Source organism: Lynx rufus, unplaced genomic scaffold (genome assembly GCF_022079265.1).
Source record: "Lynx rufus isolate CCGP_SWC_20201006 ecotype Redwood Valley unplaced genomic scaffold, mLynRuf1.p SCAF_5, whole genome shotgun sequence".
In the NCBI taxonomy this organism is placed as follows: Eukaryota; Metazoa; Chordata; class Mammalia; order Carnivora; family Felidae; genus Lynx; species Lynx rufus.
Window position 1 is genome coordinate 117425304 of NW_025814867.1, and position 12529 is coordinate 117437832.

At 31.8% G+C, this 12529-nt stretch overlaps 1 protein-coding gene across 1 annotated transcript in view; it reads right to left on the reverse strand.

Annotated features, from left to right (window-relative positions):
* The window catches only part of EPHA3 (EPH receptor A3), a 352910-nt gene that overhangs the window by 216686 nt on the left and 123695 nt on the right, over nt 1-12529 (reverse strand). The window lies entirely within an intron of this gene.

Sequence of the window (12529 nt, forward strand, 5' to 3'; positions counted from 1 at the left end):
TGATGTTTCTCAGCCATGTTAAAATATTCAGAATAACGTGGTCTAAAACACAGAAGATGACTTAAGTGTAACAACCCACATCATGTGTGAACATTATGTCAGTGTCTTAGAGGGTGTCCATTTAAAGAGTCAGTATTTCTATAGTTTAAATTGAGCATTCCAGTCACCCAACATGAGAGAAAAGTAGAGAGGGGCTGAGATTCTAGCCTACTCTTTCAGTAAAAGCCCTTTTCCAGTATCCAACTGTGGGTCTAATTTATTCTCCTGAGATTCCCCATTCTAGTATTTCTAAATGATCTTGCATATTGCAGGGTTTTAGGTAACCTTATTATACTCTTACTTTTACATCATAGGCAAGGAATTAGAAAAGCTGTCCTTGTACAATTTGACCCACTTCCCTAAAGACTTTTTAACCTTAAGCAAAATCCACTTAACCAGCCAAAGCTAGTACTCTGCTAACAGTAGCTGCCAGCTGGACAGCCAGTTCCAAGATGTACGCAGGCATCCACATTGACTCCAGCCGATCCTGAGACATCAGATTTAATTCACACTTCAGCAAAGGTGTTATAGATTAGTCTTGTCCATTGCGGTAGGATTTTTCACATTGTGAGAGTCAGCTAGATTTTTATATTTGTTCTATCTCACCAGAACAATCAACATAAAGAACCTTACATTTTTTCTTTCCCATTTCATTTCACTATTTTTCAAGATAAAAATAACCTTTTGACAATGTATAAACATTATTCTTTAATATTTATAATAGAAAGCACTTTATTTACAAGATACATAAAGCCCTTTTATAAGTTTTTATTATATAATGGATATGAAAATAGCACAATGCTATTTTTAAGATTATTAACTATGAAATTCTTTAAAATATAAACAAAACACTGATATATATAATGCTTTTCTACTGTGTTTCCTTCAAATACTGTTCAGTTAATTATATGCCTAGATACTCTAGAATGCATTAATATAACAGTTTTGAATTTATCTCCTAAGATAAGGACATAAAGGATGTATGAATTTTTAATGTAACTTCAAGCTAAAAAAAAAAAAAAAGACCAAACATGTACTAATTATTACCAAGTTTGGCATTATCTCTGCTATTTATCTTTAAAAAACAATGAAATGAAGGTGAATTAAGACCATTACAGACACTGCTTTTCTGGTTTGGTTATTATTTTTTTTAATGTTTCTTCAAATATCCAACCATGTTTACCCTTCTGCAATTCTCTTTAATAATTCAGACTGACCTGAATGACAGCCAGTGATGGGAGCATAACAGTTCATCTGGAGGGTTAACTACAATTGAAACTTTGCCCAAAACAATCTGCTCACTGCATTTTCAGAAGAACAAGTGTCACTTCATTTCCAAAACAAATGCTTAGCACAAAAGCAAGAGTTTGGAAAAATTAAAAAGCCAATACCTCCAACAGGATCATTCAACTGTGCACTATGCAGTCGATGAAATGTTCTCATGATACGACAGCCACTAATGAAGCTGCATATCAACATCACTATTACGGGTATTGGCACCATGGTGAATAAAATCATATGTCAACATAAGAAATAAATAAGAAGAAAGAAAACATCAAAAATTTGTCTTTATATTTTCTATTCTACTGCTTTTCTCATATTTATATTTGTGGAAACACTACTATACAAACTTTACAGTCACGAAATTATTACCTTTGTAAATAGAAAGAATGAAAAAAATAATATAAACATATTTGTTTCAAGAATTAAAGGATGGTGTAAAATATTTTTAAAGTTCTCATCTTCCTTTTACTAGAAAAAAATAATTCAAATATATTAGATATATAGAAACAGATGATTCATGACATAAATTAACCAATACCATTTTTAAAATCACCCTATTTAAACTTTAAAATATTAGCATGTATTCCATTTTGATTAAAGTTTTAACACATAAGCAAAGTAAACATAAAATATATCAAAGTTATATTCTTTCAGATTTCCTTAAAGTGGACTTTCCAGTCCTGTTCAATTGACTTAACTGAACCATTTAAATTTTGGTTAAAATCTCTCATTATGGGAAAACTTCTCCCATTTTTTTTCAGAATTATTGTGTGTCAATAATGCAGCATATATTTGCAATAAGTCTTGTATTGCAAAAATATAAAAGGAGATGTGATGGGAAATTTCTATGTTTTCAAATGTAAAATAATTCCTAAGACCCAAATCCCAGCACTGTTGGTGAAATGTAAGTGCAAGCATTGTTAGAGGTAGTATGAAAGAAAATATTAAAGGGAGAGGCTTTGTACTCTCATACTTTACTAAATAAAATGGATAAAAGGAAATGAAAACACAAATAATGAGATAAATGAACCTGGGGATTGAGATAATATTACCTAATATCTGTCCAATGACTTGGAGAAACTCACCTAATCCAAGTGTTTTAAATTATTTTACATTATGGAAAATATGAATTATAAGGGAAATACATATTTTATTGCAGTGACAATTAAAATGGTTCTCACGTTGAACTTTATAGTAATCCTTGTTATTTTATTGAAAACATTAATATCAATGTGTGATCCTAACAAAGTTATTATTATTTTTAACAGGAATAGTCCATGGATTTTAGCCTGTGGCGGGAATGGCTGTCTCAGTAGAATTACAGTTCTTGACTTGAAACTGCTTTAAAAATCATCAGCTCATATTGCAGCATTTGTAGCAATTAGATAAATACATTCCTCTTTAGACTTTGAGTAGGATTCCCAACTCTGCCAACTGTGCATTTCCTTTCATATCTTCATTGATTAGAAAGCACCTTAAAAGAATCAACCTAGGTTTGAAATCATCATTTTATTGCTCTAAAGGACAATTTAATCTTGTTTTCTGATAGTGAAGTATAATTTTATTTACCACCCCATCAATATGATCCTGAGACTTGAGATTTATAATTCTGTTTGATGGTCCATTAGTTTATCTCGGGATGGGGGTGGGGGGAGGAAACCTACTCAATACTTATAGGACATACTTAGTTTTTGTTGTTGAGATATATTTTCTCTTACACTTCTGTTTAAAAAAAACTCAAAATAAAATATATTATTATATTCTATAGTTACTTATATTCCAAGAAATAATGAACTATTTAGATGAGAAATAAAGAATATGCATTACATTCTTTTAAAACAACGTAGAGGGTGTTAAAAAGTGACTGACTGATAAGCCACCTAAGTTTCTTCATTTTTATTTTTTTTTTAAGTTTAGTTATTTATTTTGATGGGAGTGGGGGAAGGACAGAGGGAAGGAGAGAGAGAATCCCATGCAGGCTCTGTGCTGTCAGCACAGAGCCTAATACAGGGCTCAATCTCAGGAACTGTGAGATCATGACCTGAGCTGAGATCAAAGGTCAGATGCTTAACCAAATGAGCCACCCAGGTACCCTGTTTCTTCATTTTCAAAATGAAGAAAATGATAATACTTGGCAAAAGAGGGTCATTATTAGGATTAAATGTATTAATATATATATAAGTGGTGGAATAAATCCCTGGCACAAAATAAGAACTCAATAAATACTAGATAATAATAATGGTAGTGGTATTAATTAGCTGGCATTAATAGTAGTAGAGATATCCTAGTAATTGGTGGATATAATAAAAACAGTTGTGACAGTATTGCTAAAATACATGAAAATCACCACCACTATAGTACATTTTAGCTGAATGCACTGGGTTAGTGGCAAATGGCAATCAATTTTCAATTAGCTAACGTTTAACTACAGGAGGTCAATAGCGACTGGCTGATTCACTGATTAGTGTGTGGTATGAAAATTCCCACCAGAAACATGGAGGTAATTGGGTTTGAGTGAAATAGTTAATCGCCTTTTTCTAATTTTCCCTGAGGAAAAACATGAAGAAATCAAGTAAGACAAACATTAAAAATCACATTATTACCCAGGGACTACTTTTGTTTGCTTTTGTTTTTTAATGTTCAGACTAGATACTGGACAGCTTCAAATTAATAAAATAGTGATCCTGTAGCCAGGAAGATACGAGGTACATAATATATTCTTCAAGAAAATAAAGATTTTTTAAAGGAAAAAATATGTTTTTTTGGAAGAGAAATAAATTTTTTTGTTTGATTTTGCTTGTTATCTGCATGCTTAGTTTTCCACTGTGCTGCTTTAATCATTTTTTTATTCAGCATTTCAATTTTAAAGTTCTGCTCTTAAAACCTGCTCCATCGCGATTATTGAAACTAATTGCCTCAAATCAGCTTGTCAATCTTTATAACTTAAATTAGTGCTCCTTTGTGTTGGTTTTATTTTCAACCAATTGCCATTAATTACTATTGCTTTGCTATTATTTTTCTACCATTTATCATATACATAATTATATAATTATCCATTTATTATACCATTTATCAGATATATAATTACATAGGTGAAATGTGAATATTTTATTTATTTCCTTACTCTATTCTCAATTTAAACAAAAATGTCTCATAAATGAGCATGTTCTATTCTTATAATTAGGAAAAACAATTCCTAATACGTTTGTTTTATAGTAGAAATAAAAACATTTTATGCTAGGTACTTTACAAAACAGAGTCACATAAAAAGAGATCATTTTATTAATGTGTTGTAAAATGTTTCTTATTCAGTAGCGAATTTCACTCTTTAAAAGGATACAAATATATTACATTTCCAACATGCATGAATAGTTGTATGATAGTAGATATATTTCAAAAAAATGGAAGTTATGTTTTTTTTTTCTAGAAATCTTAATTGCATTAATTATGCATTCTCCCAATAAAACAGTCAATGAAGCAAACATTGTAGTTACTGGAAGCCTTACAGAAATCTGCTCAGGAAGTTGTTTTCCACAAAAAAAAAAAAAAGAAAAAAAAGAAAAGAAAAACAGAAAATCACAGCCTGAGATCATCTCACTGCTTCTACACAGAGATTCTCTAGTAATGCCATCCAAATATGTATTATTTCAACCATCTGACCTGCTTTCATCCCAGAAGTAGAATCTTGGGAAGAGCAGCCCCTGCTTTGGCCCCACCAGGGTTAGATGCCAAACTCTTGACCCTTCCTCTTGAATGTGCTCAGTTGTCAGTTTTGCCTACCACAGCTGTTGGATATTCCAGAGGATCAGATGGCCAGAATAGGTCTGGAAGAGACCTATTAGCATCTCAATACAGCCGCTCCAGTCCCCTTTATTACCAATTCACTCAAATTAATTAATTTTTAATTTTGCACTACCTCAACTATTATAAATCAAGTCAGCCAGTGAGACAGAAAAGCACACTGAAACATGAAACTGTCTGTGGTTTAAGTCACAGAGGCTCAACCTATGCAATCTGTCACTTTGAAGATCAGAAAAAAAGGAAAATTATCCAGTGCAGAGATTATTGAAAAATATTTTTTGATGAATTACACTCCTTTCAAAAGGTCACAAAAGAGAGAAGTGTGATAAATGTCTGTGATGTATTTAGATCCTAAAACCCAAGTTAAAGATTCAGAAAGACTAGTTGATTTTAAAAAAATATTCCTGTGAATTCCCATTTCTTTTATTTGAACCTAACATTTTATTATCAGATTAAAATGTATACTGTACAAATAATGACTTTGTGTTTTAAAATTGACAGTGCCTGTAACTATAATAATACTCCTAAAATGCAATAATTAATATTATTGTTGTTATTATTATTTTGTTGGCTTGGCTTTAATTTTCTTAAAGTAGCATCCTCTAAAAGAGTGAATGGTTTGGACTGGATAATCATCTGAATTATAAACTGATATTTTGAAATGCAGAAAGCAATGAAATCATTGGCAAAACATCCCTCTGTGTTCCTTTATCTTCAATTTACTTGAATTGGTCTCAGGAATAAAACTCATAGTAAGAAAGCATTTACTTTGAACAGTACAATCCTCTTTGAGTGAGGACTGATTGCTTTTGATATTCCATAGTGCAATGTACACAGTTATAGATATATCATATGGAGCTTTCTTTTTGACTTTGAGCTACAAAGTAGAAAGACCAAAGATTAAAGGTGTTCAATCATTCCACCATACTGTGTAACTTCTTACATCATATTCCTGAGCAAGGAAATGTGGCCAAATCTAAAATGTATTTATACCATGCTGGGTAGGATTTTTTTTAACCTAATATAAACCTAGCTGTTTGAGACAGAATACAATTGGTTTCTGTTTCTGAGAATAATAAAGGGTAGATTCATGGCTACCAAATAACTCCTAGAAAGTTTTCTTTCCCTCTCAAATATAATCAAGTCCATGGTGTGGTTTTTACAAACATTTATGAAGTCATTTAATTTTAAATATTTGCAACTATTTTACAAGTACTTGGCATTTAAAGTTGTGGAAATGAAATAAGTAATTTGTTGAGGTTAACAATGCAGTAAAGGAAGAAAGATCAACTCATATTTTAGACCACCATTTCACAAAATTTCCTGGGCAATTTTTTGGGTTTGCTTCCCCAAACCTATACTGGTTATAGATAAATTGCCACAAATAACAACTACCCACATTTAAACAAACAGTTAAAATGAAATACTTCCCCAAACTGAGGGTTGTTAAATTCAAGAATGGATTTCTTATATTAGAATTGTGGTCAAAGAATACTTTCATGATTCTGGGACTGGCTTAATTTTGGTTCTGAATGAAGGCAGAAGATATTAAATATAATATTGAGATCTTTAAAATGCAATTATCAATTCAAAATTGGGTTCACACATACCTCAACAAGATTCATACTACTAGCATAACGAAAAATTTTCTAGTTTCCCAATTCTCTATTGTTTTTATTGAGATTGTAACACAAATTCTGAGTGTTGGTTCTTTGGCAGAGAATGTTGGACCAACTGCCAAATTAAATAGAAACTGACCCACATTTCCACCTGGCTACCCCATGTTGTGTAATTATCTCCCTTTAAAAATATAATTTTCTTCTTAATACTTAAGAAAATCCTTGAAGGGCAAATACCAGTTATTTAAAGAATATACTGAATGTTATCATTGTCATTCCCTCAGGTATCTCTGAAGAACCCTATGCTGACTGTGTGATGTTAGTATGCTAAGAGATAGTTGGTCTTTTCTCCTAATGAAGGGTTTTAAATCCAAAAATTAACATCTTTATTCTAACATAATCTTAGAAACTACAAAATTCATCATGATTTACTACAACAGGTCAAAATTATTCTTGTGTGCAAGCACTAACCATCCATCACCAAATAATTTTCCATACAAGTTCACTGTATTCATAGGCAAAAAAAGCTTAGGGAAAAAAATGTCAACAAAAAATGAGATTTTTGTGACAATTATGGATATCATCTTGCTTATTTATTTTGATTTTAACTGAGTTCTTGGAACTAAATTAATAAATCTTGGTTTATGAAAACCGTTTTAATTGGCTTATATACGGCCATTATTTATGTATTTGTTTCCTTACTTGTTAACTCATTTGTCCATGCATTCATTCATTTATTCATTTTATGGTTTGAATATAGTACTATAATAAGTATAGGTCAATCATCCAGAATAGGAATTTGATGATAATTACACACCTCTCACCATATTATTTCCCCAGTTCTCTTGTCTCCCTTCACTTTGTGCAATCATTACCATGAGTTGCACTTTCACGATGATCTTGATTCCATATGTATATCTTAATTTCATAAATATTTGTAACACTTTAAAAAATCTAGTTCTCTTTAACTTTCTAAAAAAGAGTATCATGCTAGATACAACTACAAGAACTTACCTGTCACCTAATATTATATTGCTAAGATTCATACACAGTTTCGTATCATTATTTTTCCTTAATTTGATGTATAATATTCCATTGTGCACATGTACTACAGTTCATTCATCCACTTTCTTTTTAGTGATATTTAGATTATTTCCAAGCCTGATACAGTTTGAACAGTGCTTCATAAATATATATCTTGCTGAACATAAACAAGAGTTTTTTCTTGAGTACATATCTAGGAAAATGGCTTTGTGTGTTTCTTGTGATAATACTTAAACTGTTTTCCGAAGTGGTTAAAACATTTGAATTCCCATAAGTTATATTAACTTTACACTAGAAGCTGTGAAAGCACATCTTCTCTAACACTAGAAATATCTAATTTAAATATATATATTTATTTATATTTTCAACTAAATGGTTAAAAAATGGTAATACACTGCTTTCTTGATTTGTGTTTTTTTCATCATTAATGATATCGAACATTTCTTCCAATGTTTATTGAACATATATGCTTCCTTTTGGGGGGAAATTTCAGTTTATGACTTTCACTCATTTTTTATTGTTTATTTATTATTAATACACAGAAATTCTTTACTTGTTACTAATACATATATTTTTCACCTCTGTGTTGAGAATTAATCCTCTCAGTTTGAAACTTGTTTTACTTTCTTAAAATGTATTCTTAAAAACTGAATTTCTTAATTTTAATAAAAATGAAAATTTAATGTTAAGAATTTAGGAAGATTTCCAAAAGAAAAATTGATAAATTATAAAAATATATTCAAGAAATTTCAATAAATGTACAAATATACCATGTTCATGAATAGAATAATATATTGAAAATATACCAATTTTCCCTAAATTGGTATTTTAGAAATTCCAATAAAAAACCTCAACAGGAATTTTCATAGCATTTAACACATTAAATGTGTATAAAAGAATAAAGGACAAGAATTATCAGTAATAAATATGAAGGGCAAAAATAAGAGATTTGCCTTTTCAGGTATCAGGACTTAACACAAAACTCTAGTAATTAAGAAACAAATACTGACACAGGGGTAAATATATTTATGTAAAATATATTGGATTTGAGGCTTAAATCTCCATATTGCCATTGAAAGTCATTTTGAGTGTCAAATGTTGTCCAAGAAAAGAGTGCACTTTTCATGAATATTTTTCCATTCTACAAAGGTATCATTGAGTGCTAGGAAAACATTTATCTTGAAAACAACTCAGCCAAGGCACACCCAAACACTATAGATTGCTGAAAAGCCTCATCATCTTCTAACTCAAGTACACTACTGAAATTCATCTCTAGAAGTAACTAATAGTCTCTCTTACAAAGAAAGAAAGTGTCAAGTTTTATTGGTCCATATGTGTCAAATCATAACCAACCAAAATTACCTTACTTAGTTACAAAGATGACAGAAAATAAACAATTAAATAAAAATGAAATCCAGTCATACAGACTGAACTGTGGCCTATTACTGTGCAGTTTAAATAGTTACTTTTTTCTACATGTTTTTGTAGAGCTCTAAAGATTTTATTGATTAGAATACATGAAAATAGCTGTCACATGGAAAATTGATGACATCAAAATTTAATGTAAGTTTTGGTATAAATCAAATTCTCTTTTCTACTGATGCTAAGATTTTATAAAATTACCTCATTAATGTTACTTTTATTCTATTTTTATTCCTGTTTATATAGTAGCATCATTACTCTGAAACTATATTTAAATTGATCTTTCACTTCATACCAATTTTAAGTTGCATTTTTTCTTTTTTGGCATAATTTATTGAATTCTTACCCCGTACTCTTTGCCTTTTATTTATCTAAGACGTGAAACTCTTAAAACTACAACTATGGAGCAAATCACTCAGATTTGTGCCATCTTCTCAGAAGCTTCCTTCCACTGGTCTATCTTCCAACTAAACCTCACTTCGATTGCAAGCCCCCATGTGTCATACTTTTTCTGCCTGTGCAAAAGATAATTGAATAGAAAAATCTCTGTCTCTTTAATCCCAGCAACAGTAACTTATATAATTCATAAGCATTAGCTGCATGGGCTTGGGAAAAAACAGATACGTCTACCTAAAAAGAGAATAAAGTAAAATATAAGTTCCTCTAATTGACCATGTTTAAAACTGGTAAATCATCATTATAAAGAACTACAAAAATGTCAACATTCCCCAGAGTTTCTCCATAAAAAAAAATGTATAAAAACAAAAATGATTTCACTAATAAAGTCTTAAAGATTAACGGGACATTGAAACCCTGGCACAAATTACCAACTATTTTTCCATGCTTGTCTATTTTAACTCATAAATCATGTATCACACAGAGGGGCAAGCTAGGCTCGGACTAGCTAACTCCATGGCCCACTTATTCTATAGGCACCTCCTGAAGGATTGGGAAACATTCCTCTCAAGGTTCTCTCCACCAGGGCATTTGTTTGGACCAGAGAATGGGTATCTCACATTCCAGTCATGATTTTAAATAAACATGAATCTCAAATGCAGTCCAGTCCTCACCACTTTCTTTTGTTTTATGGCATATTCATGTGATTTCATATGACTTCAGGCTGAAAGGAAGGTACCTGATACAATGCCTCAGCGATACGTTCATCCTTTTTAAATATCAGTGACAAAATGAGCATTGGAAAACTAAAAATAAATGAATTATTATTCTTATTATTCCTACCCGAAGCAACCTCAGGCAATGTTAACATCTTTGCAGGATGGAGAATGTAATTCAAAGTCTATAAGAGAAAAATTCCCTGTAGTTAACTCTTTGCCTTTTCCAGCTGACAAACTCTAAAATGCATTCATTTATCTTAGTTATGCCTTCCACTGTTTCCCTCAGACAGAGGTAGCACTACACTCTAATCTCTGGTTAGAAACAGCACAAGACCTGTAGCCAACTCTAATTGAGGAACCAGTATAATTTTCACTCTCCCCTTGCAGTCTTCAAACCAAGTGCAATTCAGCACATGAGAAAAAATAACAGCCGGTACAAAGTTCTTAGGGTCTGGCCCAGCAGGGGAAGTTGAAGCAAAAAGTCATGTCAACAACAATAACAATGAAAACATTTTTAAAAGCTTTGATCTTATGAATAGCCTCAGTACCAAAGGCAAGGCCTGCTGTTCATGCCTTAACAACAGGGCCAAAAGAGCAGACAACCTCATTTACACATGCTAGTTCAATGCCAAAGGCAGAAAAGTGGGGAAAACAATGGAGGTCTTTGGGCAAGCATTGCAGTTAAGTGGATAGCATTGTTATTGCATCTATTACACTAAAAAAAAAAAAAAAATGCTACCACTAAAGAAGAACTTCCACTGTCTTATTTTAGTATTTTCTGCTTTCTAAGTAGTTCATCTTCCTACTTGATAAAGTGAACAATGCATGATGAATATCCAGGGCATTTTTTTTCTGCTTTTAGATCTTGATCTTTTTAAGTGTCACTGTATTTATATAAGGTAAATATTTAGATATGAGATACCTGTGGTCTTTCATACATATATTTTACTATATATTTAACTATATTTTACTAAACTTGAAACTTGACCATCTTTAAATATAAAATGGGGATTCATTTGCCCCCACCCTGAAAATGCCAGTTTCCTTATACATACTGACTTCAGGTACAGGGATAAAAAAGAACTGACAGCTATGATTCAGTCACATTGAAAGTTCATTCCGTCTACTATTTGTGTACTTTTGATACTAAAAATGACCTGAGTCAATGATAGGCAAACAGCTAAGTCTCTTCCAGCCTGGAGTATAGGACTTAAAAAAATCACATTCATTTTGAGACTGTGTTTAGAATTAATTACAGATCACTTCAATTTCTTCTTGGTTACTTGAATATTTTCAAGCTGAAGAGACCATTTTGTGTAATACACTGTAATATTAATTGTCTTTCATTCTGTAATCTGGCATAAAACTGCGAAACGACTTGTGTGACTAAATTACATTATTAAAAATGTTATCTCTCCTCACTAATACTTAAAATTTCCCCTTAACATAAAATTTAAATATACCTCCAAAAGAAGGTACATTTGTATTTTTTTTAATTAAACTTGTCAATATCAAGCATTCCGTTCTGCTCTTTAGAATTATTTGAAGGCTCAGACACCTTTCCGTTTCCAACATAAATTTGTATTTCAAGCCTTTCACCAATCTGGTGTGCTGCACCCAATCTGGCCCATCTGCCCAGACACACTTGTCAAACTAGCACTTTTACCAGGATGGCCCCCTGATTGTCCCAGCAGCCAAGCTTTCTCAAATCTATCAACATGGCCAGAAATGGGTCTTCCTTGCGTGACCACCAAACTTGTGCTTTCTATTTTAAAAATACGTATGTTTGAGTTAAACTTCATTAAGGAAGTAGTTTTATAAGTAGAAGTAGATACTTATCATTCTAGTCTATAAAGTCTTACTACGCTGTGGTCCATTAACCAGTGTTGTCCAAATCATCTGAAACCTGGTTAGAAATGCAGAATCTCAGCCCCACACTAGACCTACAGACTCAGAGTCTGCATTTTAAACATCTCCAGGTAGTCCATATGCAAATTAACATTTAAGAAGCCCTATTCTGTACTGCCAAAAATAGAAACAAACAAGAGCAACTCCAACACAAGCAAGCAAGCAAACAACTAGTAGCTAGAAGTGAGGGAAGGGAAAGGAAGAAAAAAGTAAATGTCAAACCAACTGCATTCCTTCTAAGTTAGGGTTTTAATAGAAAACACAGGGAGAGCCTTTGTGGCTCAGGCAGTTGAGCAT